Source organism: Salvelinus sp. IW2-2015, unplaced genomic scaffold, assembly GCF_002910315.2.
Source record: "Salvelinus sp. IW2-2015 unplaced genomic scaffold, ASM291031v2 Un_scaffold1739, whole genome shotgun sequence".
NCBI lineage: Eukaryota > Metazoa > Chordata > Actinopteri > Salmoniformes > Salmonidae > Salvelinus > Salvelinus sp. IW2-2015.
In genome coordinates, this window is record NW_019943123.1 from 289,720 (window position 1) to 299,102 (window position 9,383).

At 44.5% G+C, this 9,383-nt stretch overlaps 1 pseudogene; it reads right to left on the reverse strand.

Moving 5' to 3' along the window:
• The window catches only part of LOC112071841 (xanthine dehydrogenase/oxidase-like), an 83,678-nt pseudogene that overhangs the window by 60,084 nt on the left and 14,211 nt on the right, over window positions 1-9,383 (reverse strand).

The following is a 9,383-nucleotide window of genomic DNA, read 5'->3' on the forward strand; positions in this document are numbered from 1 at the left end:
TTACACTGTTTTGAAAACCATAGTAAGTTTTATATGATGAAAATAATGATGATGTGTTTCTCACCTAACTGGCTAGTTTCGTTGTACAGTACGGTTAAAACTTGTAAAATCAGGCTGAGTGGGTCAGATTCGTCGGTATAGGTACCTGCACCCGGCGCAGAGGGGTGAAGGGTCATCTCCTTGCACATGAGAACAAGCATCCTGCAGAAGTCTTTCCCCCACTGTTTTCCAGAAGTCTGTTGGCTGTGTTCTTGGCATGACAGTAGTAGCAGCCATCCCTCCGTAACTAAGGCCAGGTGCTTGACGACGGTGACCCTCGGCGAATGTCACACTCATTCCGATGTCACAATGCTGATGTCATCTAGCTAACACCAGACACAGATGAAGACCTAGCTAGCCAGTAACTAGCTAACACCAGACAGAGATGAAGACCTAGCTAGCCAGTAACTAGCTAACACCAGACACAGATGAAGACCTAGCTAGCCAGTAAGAAGCTAACACCAGACAGAGATGAAGACCTAGCTAGCCAGTAAGAAGCTAACACCAGACAGAGATGAAGACCTAGCTAGCCAGTAACTAGCTAACACCAGACACAGCTGAAAGGAGGAAACATATAAGTATATTTGCCATAGATGAATAKGGTTAATCATATTAGCTGACACCTTACAGTCAAATCTTGGCAATTAGGTAAGAGAATGTCATGTTACCACTGGTGTATTAAAATTAGAGTTAACTTCTAATGGCTGGGGGCGCTATTTTCACGTTCGGATGAAAAGCGTGCCCAGAGTAAACTGCCTGCTACTCAGGCCCAGAAACTAAGATATGCATATTATTAGTATATTTGGATAGAAAAAACTTAAGTTCCTAAAAACTGTTTGAATGATGTCTGTGAGTATAACAGAACTCATATGGCAGGCAAAAACCTGAGAAAAAATCCAACCAGGAAGGGGGAAGTCTGAGGTTTGTAGGTTTTCAAGTCTTTTCCTATCCAAGATAGTGTACATTTGGTCCGATTGCACTTCCTAAGGCTTCCACTAGATGGCAACAGTCTTTATAACCTTGTTTCAGGCTTCTACCATGAAGAGGGAGCGAATAAGAGCTGTTTGACTAAGAGGTCTGGCAGAATGCCATAGGCTAAGTCAGGCGTGCGCCCGTGACAGCGAGCTCTGTTCCTTTTAATTTCTAAAGACAAAGGAATTGTCCAGTTGAAACATTATTGAAGATTTATGATAAAAACATCCTAAAGATTGATTCTATACATTGTTTGACATGTTTCTACRAACTGTAATGGAAYTGTTTTGACTTTTCGTCTGGACTTTCGTCTAGACTTGCCCGTGCCTTGTGAATTTCGATTGGTGAACTAAACGCGCAAACAAAAAGGAGGTATTTGGACATAAAGATGAACTTTATCGAAATAAACTAACATTTATTGTGGAACTGGGATTAATGGGAGTGCATTCCGATGAAGATCATCAAAGGTAAGTGAATATTTATAATGCTATTTCTGACTTTTGTTGACTCCACAACATGGCGGGTGTCTGTATGGCTTGTTTTGGTGCCTGAGCGCTGTACTCAGATTATTGCATGGTGTGCTTTTGCCATAAAGCTTTTTTGAAATCTGACACAGCGTGCATTAAGGAGAAGTATATCTTTAATTCCATGCATTACACTTGTATTTTCATCAACATTTATGATGAGTATTCCTGTAAATTGTTGTGGCTCTCTGCAAAATCACCGGATGTTTTGGAGGCAAAACATTACTGAACATAACGCGCCAATGTAAACTGATATTTTTGGATATAAATATGAACTGTATCGAAACAAAACATACATGTATTGTGTAACATAAAGTCCTATGAGTGTCATCTGATGAAGATCATCAAAGGTTAGTGATTAATTTTATATATCTATTTCTGCTTTTTGTGACTCCTCTCTTTGGATGGAAAATGGCTGTGTTTTTCTGTGACTAGGCGCTGACAYAACATAATCAGATGGTGTGCTTTCGTCGTAAAGCCCACTGTGGTGGGATTAACAACAAGTTTAACATTAAAATGGTGTAGAATACTTGTATGTTTGAGGAATTTTAATTATGAGATTTCTGTTGTTTGAATTTGGCGCCCTGCACTTTCACTGGCTGTGTCAAATTCACCCGTTAACGGGATTTCAGCTGTAAGAAGTTATAAGGCTGATGTCGGATTGTACAGTTCACAAATGGTGCGAGACAAATCACCTGGACAGCTCTTAGCTTTTGTTGCAGCATGACCTAATGTAACAGTATAACTTTAGCCGTCCCTCGCCCCGACACGGGCGCGAACCAGGGACCTTCTGCACACATCAACAACAGGTCGCCCACGAAGCATCGTTACCCATCGCTCCACAAAGCCGCGGCTCTTGCCAGAGCAAGGGAAAACCTACTTCAAGTCTCAGAGCAAGGGACGTAACGATTGAAACGCTATTAGCGCGTACCCGCTAACTAGCTAGCCATTTCACATTCGTTACACTAACAACAGACTGTCTCTTTAGCTTTTTGCAGCATGACCTAACACAGACTGTCTCTTTAGCCTTTTGTTGCAGCATGACCTAACACAGACTGTCCCCAAGGCTGTACCAGCCACAACGGCATCAGTTGAGAGGTCCTTTTCTGAGCTGAAACGGCTAAAGAAATGCAGTCGAAAGTTGACCGATCAAGGACGACTCTCGTCTCTATCGCATCGAGACCAAGGAACTTTTCAAACTGAAGACCAACAGGGAGRAGTTTTACAGTCACCAATGTCTTYAGCTGGAAGGATAGATAGAAGTTGTMTTCTGTTATTACAGTCTGTTGCACCCTCGACAACCACTGGGATTATTATTATTTGACCCTGCTGGTCATCTATGAACATTTCTTGGCCATGTTCTGTTATAATCTCCACCTGGCACAGCCAGAAAAGGACTGGCCACCCCTCATAGCCTGGTTCCTCTCTAGGTTTCTTCCTAGGTTCCTGCCTTTCTAGGGAGTTTTTCCTAGCCACCGTGCATCTACACCTGCATTACTTGCTGATTGGGGCTTTTAGGCTGGGTTTCTGTACAGCACTTTGAGACATCAGCTGATGTAAGAAGGGCTTTATAAATACATTTGATTTGATATTTATTATTATTCTTTCAATGGCATACTAACCAGTCATATAACACCATAGTATACATTGAATGTAGACTGACCAGGTGAATCCAGGTGAAARCCCTTATTGATATCGCTTGTTCAATCCAATTCAATCAGATGTAGATGAATATGGAATTTTTTTAAGCCTTGAAACAATTGAGATATGGATTGTGTTTGTGTGCTATTCAGAGGGTGAACGTGCAAGACAAACGATATGCCTTTGAACAGGGTATGGTAGTAGGTAGCAGGCACACTGCTTTGAGAGTGTCAAGAACTGGAAAGCTGCTGGGTTTGTCACACTCAACAGTTTTCTGTGTTCATCAAGAACGGTCCACCACCAGCCAACTKGACACAACTGTGGGAAGCATTGGATTCAACATGGGCCAGCATCCCTGTGGAACACCTTTTGATACCATGTAGGGTCCATCAAATTGAGGCTGTTCTCAAGACAAAAAGGGAGGTGCAAACTCAATATTAGGAAGGTGTTCCTAATGTTTTGTCCACTCAGTGTATATCTCAGTAGCGCTGACTACTAGGCATAGTGTGTGTAATGCTGTATACTCACTGTCTGTGGTGCTGAAAGTCACCTGTTGCATGAGGCACAAGCTATTAGGGCCTGTGAATGTGTGTCTACCTGCTGCTGTTTGGTTGTGGTCGTGTCATACCGATAAACACCGTAGCAAAAAATCAACTTCATGAGTGTGTGTGTGTGTGTGTGTGTGTGTTTGTGTGTGTGTGTGTGTGTGTGTGTGTGTATGAGAGGCTCAATAAAAAGTGAATAACCGCCACGTCACTGACACACACACACACACAACATACTGTACACACATTAGCCATGAACACAAAAACATACATCTTGAAATTGCCTATCCCTGCCATTCACAGCCAAACCCTTCTTCCCCTCTTACCCTCGTCAGTGTGCTGTATGGTGTTGAGCTCGGGGATGTATGCCGGGGCCAGAATAACAGGATACAACAGGTTCTTGAACTTCATCTCAATACCTGGGACACAAACAGCAACAGGGACAACAGATCAATCAAACATTATCACTTAACTACAAACTTTCAGAACAGTAAGCCTGCATTTACACTGGCAACCCAATTCAGTTTTTTTTTCTGCTCCCAATTATTGGTCTGATTAGTCTAAATACCAATTAGTAGAAAAATAACTCCTTTAACTAGTTAGTGGTCTCACCGACTTCCGTGTTACCAACCACCATCTTGGCGTTGGGGTACTGAGTCTTAAGCTCTAGAAGTTGATCCAGAGAAGCTGGCTGGAGCCACAGAACCCTCTCTCCTCTGAACCTCAGCTGTTGAGAGGACTGGTCTTTACACAGGGACTGGAGAAAGACAAATAAAGAGAGAGTGAGAGAGAGAAAGAAAGGGAGAGAGAGAGTGAGAGATAGAAAGAAAGGGAGAGAGAGGGAGAGAAAGAAAGGGAGAGGAGAGGAAAGGAGAGAAAAGAAGAGGAGAGAGAGAGAGAGGAGAGAGAGAAGAGAAAGAGGGAGAGAGAGAAAGAGAGAAAGAAAGGAGAGAGAGAGAGGAAGAGAGAAGGGAAGGAGAGAGAGGAGAGAAAGAAAAGGAGAGGAGAGTGAGAGAGAGAAAGAAAGGGAGAGAGAGGGAGAGAAAGAAAGGGAGAGAGAGAAGAGGGAGAGAAAGAAAGGGAGAGAGAGAGAGGGAGAGAAAGAAATGGAGAGAGAGAGAGGAAGAGAAAGAAAGGGAGAGAGAAAGAGGAAAGAAAAAGAAAGGGAGAGAGAGAGAGGAAGAGAAAGAAAGGGAGAGAGAGAGAGGAAGAGAAAGAAAGGGAAGAGAGAGGAAGAGGAAAGAAAGGGAGAGAGAGAGGAAGAGAAGAAAGGAGAGAGAAGAGAGGAAGAAAAGAAATGGAGGGAGAGAGAGAGAGAGAGAGAGAAAGAAAGTAGAGAGAGAGAGGAAGAGAAAGAAAGGGAGAGAGAGAGAGAGGAAGAGAGAGTCATGAGCAGATGAGCTCCTGAATTTTGTTGCATGTTTTTACAAAAAGATAGATTTAGAGTTGGATAAACTTGTATTTTTTACCAGGACATATACAGGATACTGCTCTCTGTAACATAACCTTCACAAATCAAATCTCCAAACCTACAACCTGATTTTGGACAAAATTACCTGGAAGGATTCCCACTACCAAAGATTTTTATTCCCAACGACTATACAGCAATTGCCCTGGCAAACCAACGACCAACAAAATAAGCACATCAGAAACCTGAAAACACCATCAAACCTGGAACTGAGTGAGTAATGTTTAGTCTGAAGCTACTTTTAAAAGCCCCAAAGAATAAGACATTACTATAATCTATTTAAATTTGTAAGTACTGAATGCTAAATTAAGGCTACCAATCTTGCTAGGACAGATCCGGYTGCAACTTCAATTAGCACTGAGGTGTAAAGTGAGAGGTGTCAAAGCACTTGAGCCCAACAATGACAGGAGATTCACCGCCTCCCCCACCCACATAGAGAGGCCTTTGAGGCCACCTGCTCCATGGCTTCCCTCTGTGCAGAGGTCATGACAATACAGTACCCYTTGGATGTAAAAAATTTGAATGCACGGAAAGAGTACAMAGAAGCTCCTCATGGACAATCCAGAGACACTTTTTGCTGACTGCTTCAAAAAGGGGAATGTACTATAAGCAACTTAATCTTGCACACAGACCACCCCCTGACATGGCACAGTGCTATATTAATGTGGGGAAACTCAGGATACTAAACAACGAGGACTCTGAGTCAGCCAATGTCAACCTGGACAAGTCTGGAACAGTATTGGTACATGTCACGCCTGCTCCTGCTCCCTCCCTCCATTGCCGGCCTACTAACCCCCGGTCCTGGCAACCCACATTGCGCACACCTGGCAACCATCATTGCCCACAAAAAGCTCCTTATCTTTAAGCACACGTGGACTTCATCACCACCCTGATTACTCTCCCTTCATATAGGCCTTAGTAGCCTCAGTCATCAGGAAGTATTGGTTTTGGTTGCGTTCAGTACGCTTCTCGTGCTTTGTAATGTCTTCACGTGTATTATTATTAAACTCACCTTCTGCCTCCTGCTTCCTGACTCCCTGTGTTACATAATACTGCAGCAGAAATGATGGAAGTAGCAGAAGATTACACCATCTTCCAGATGATTGAGGAGGTTATCTACTCCATCAACACCATGATTAGCTGGCTCTACTGGGTACGACCATGAACGAGGTCCTCACATTCTCCACCGACCTCGACACCACCAGTGAGGTTCTCCACACCTCTGATGGAGGGCCTCCTACCACGTGTCGTCACAGTGAGCCAGTCCCCCAGCCTACCCAGCCGACCGCCCAGGTTAGTGWTGCCCAACTGTCCCTTCCAGAGAAGTTTGACGGAAATCCATTGAAATGCCGTGGCTTCCTACACCAGTGCTCCCTTTCGCCTGTCAGACGAGAGCCCCCACCACCGAGAGGTCCAAGGTTGCCAAGGTAATTTCCCTGTTTACTGGACGGGCTTTGGAGTGGGCTACGGCCGTCTGGGACATAGGAGAGGAGGAGCTGGGTTCCTCTGAGAGGTTCACGGCTCTGTTCAGGGCGGTCTTCGACCATCCTCCAGAGGGCAGAGAGGGAGGCAAGCAACTGTTTCAACTCCATCAGGGTGGTCAAACCGCTGCTGAATACGCCCTCGCCTTTCGGACTGTGGCAGCTTCCAGTGGATGGAATGAGCCGGCTCTCCGTGGTCTATACTGCATTGGACTGCGCGAGGAGGTCCAGACAGAGTTGGCATGTCGGGATGACAACATGTCCTTGGATGCTTTCATCTCCATGGCAATCCATTTAGATAACCTTCTTCGCGTGCTCTGGTGTCCACCTCACCACTGTCCTGAGGCAGAGCCTGAACCCATGGAGGTAGGGACCACACACCTCTTCGCGGCAGACCGGCGTCATCTGAGATAGCTGTCATTGCAGCCAGGAGGGGAACCGGCTTCCCTGATGTCCAGTGCGTCTGAACAATGGGTCCACTAGAGCAGTGGGGCGGCCACGTGATCTTCTGTCTCCCACGGTAGGCGTGAGTATTCCATTTTCATTGTTTTCTGACAAAACCCTTTCTGGTTCCCATTTCACTTCTGGCTGGCTCTCAAGTGTTGTCTCTMCAGCTCTAGTGGACTCCGGTGCCGCGGGGAACTTTATTGACCAGGCCCACGCTTCCTCCCTGAACTTAACTTCATACCCGCTCTCCTCTCCTTTTCCAGCCCTGAATATGCGACCATTGGGATCCGGCACTATCACGTCACACTCACACCTCACCGTTGGACCCATGCACCAGGAAAGCCTTCCTCATCATCCCTGCACCCGTACAAAGTCATCCTCGGCCTCCCGTGGCTCAAACTCCATAACCTCACCATCTCCTGGTCAAAGATGAGAATCACTGGGACCAGGATGTCGTAGGATCTGCTTTCCCGTCCAATCATCTGTGGTTCCACGTTGGTGGAGGGTCCAATCAGTCTTACCGAATTGTTGGCCTCATGTTTTGTGACGTAGATGTGGACATCCCCAAGGCTCTGGAGAAGGAACTCACTACTGCCACCTGCCCTCCAGAGCGCATCTACGTCCCCACAGGGGTGAGAGATTGGCTGTTGACCTGGGCACACACATCCCTCGCTGCTGSACACGCAGTTATCACCCGCACCATGGCGCAGAACGTTGCCTAGTATGTCAACTCATGTTCGTTATGTACATAGTCATTTAAACAACCTCTTAAGGATCTGCCCCTTTTTTCAATTTTTGGCCCAAATTTAACTGGCTGTGGCTCAGGCCCTGAAGCAAGCATATGCATATTCTTGGTACCATTTGAAAGGAAACACTTTGAAGTTTGTGGAAATGTGAAAGGAATGTAGGAGAATATAAGACAATAGATCTGGTAAAAGATAATACAGAGAAAAAAACAATCGTTTTTTTTGGACCATCTTTGAAATGCAAGAGAAAGGCCATAGTGTACTATTCCAGCCCAGGTGCAATTTAGATTTTGGCCACTAGATGGCAGCAGTGTATGTGCAATGTTTTAGACTGATCCAATGAACCATTGTATTTATGTTCAAAATTTTGCGGCAAGACTGCCCAAATGTGCCTAATTTGTTAATTAATAACTTTTCATGTTCAAAATTGTGCACTCTCCTCAAACAATAGCATTGCATTATTTCACTGTAATAGCTACTGTAAAAATGGACAGTGCAGTTAGATTAACAAGAATTTAAGCTTTCTGCCCGTATAAGACATGTCTATGTCCTGGGAAATGTTCTTCTTCCTTACAACCTCATGCTAATCATATTAGCCTATGTTAGCTCAACCGTCCCGTGGAAGGGACACCAATCCCGATGAAGATTTAATTAACAATGTCTACACTGTATTTCTGATCAATTTGATGTTATTTTAAATGGACCATTTTTTKTGTGCTTTTGTTTATAAACAAGGACATTTCTAAGTGACCCCAAAGGTAGTGTATGAGCACAAACAAGTGTGCAGTTAAAATTGGCAAGAAACACACAGATTTCTTTCCTCAGTGCCGTGGGGTGAGACAGGGATGCAGCTTGAGCYCCACACTCTTCAACATATATATCAATGAATAGGCGAGGGCATTAGAACAGWCTGCAGCACCCGGCCTCACCCTACTGGATTCTGAAATAAAATGTCTACTGTTTGCAAATGATCTGATGCTTCTGTCCCCAAACAAGAAGGGTCTAAGGCAGTACCTAGATCTTCTGGACAGATTATGTCAGACCTGGGCCCTGACAGTGAATCTCAGTAAGACAAAAATAATAGTGTTCCAAAAAAGGTCAAGTAGACAAGACTACAAACTCTCTCTAGACACTGTTGCCCCAAAAATAATTACACCTCAACCCAAATACACCACAGGTAACTTCCTCAAGGCTGTGAATAATCTAAGAGACAAAGCAAGAAGGGCCTTYGATGCCATCAAAAGGAACATGCAACTCAACATCCCAATTAGGATCTGGCTAAAAATATTTCAACCCATTGCCCTTTACGGTTGTGAGGTCTGGGGTCCGCTCACCAAACAAGAATTCATAAAATAGGGAAAAACACCTAATTGCRACTCAGCATGCAGAATTCAGCAAAAAATATACTTTGCATACAATGCAAAACCCCAAACAATGCATGCAGAGCAGAATTAGGACTATACTCACTAGTTATCAACATACAGAAAAGAGCTGTTCAATTCTACATCCACCTAAAAGGA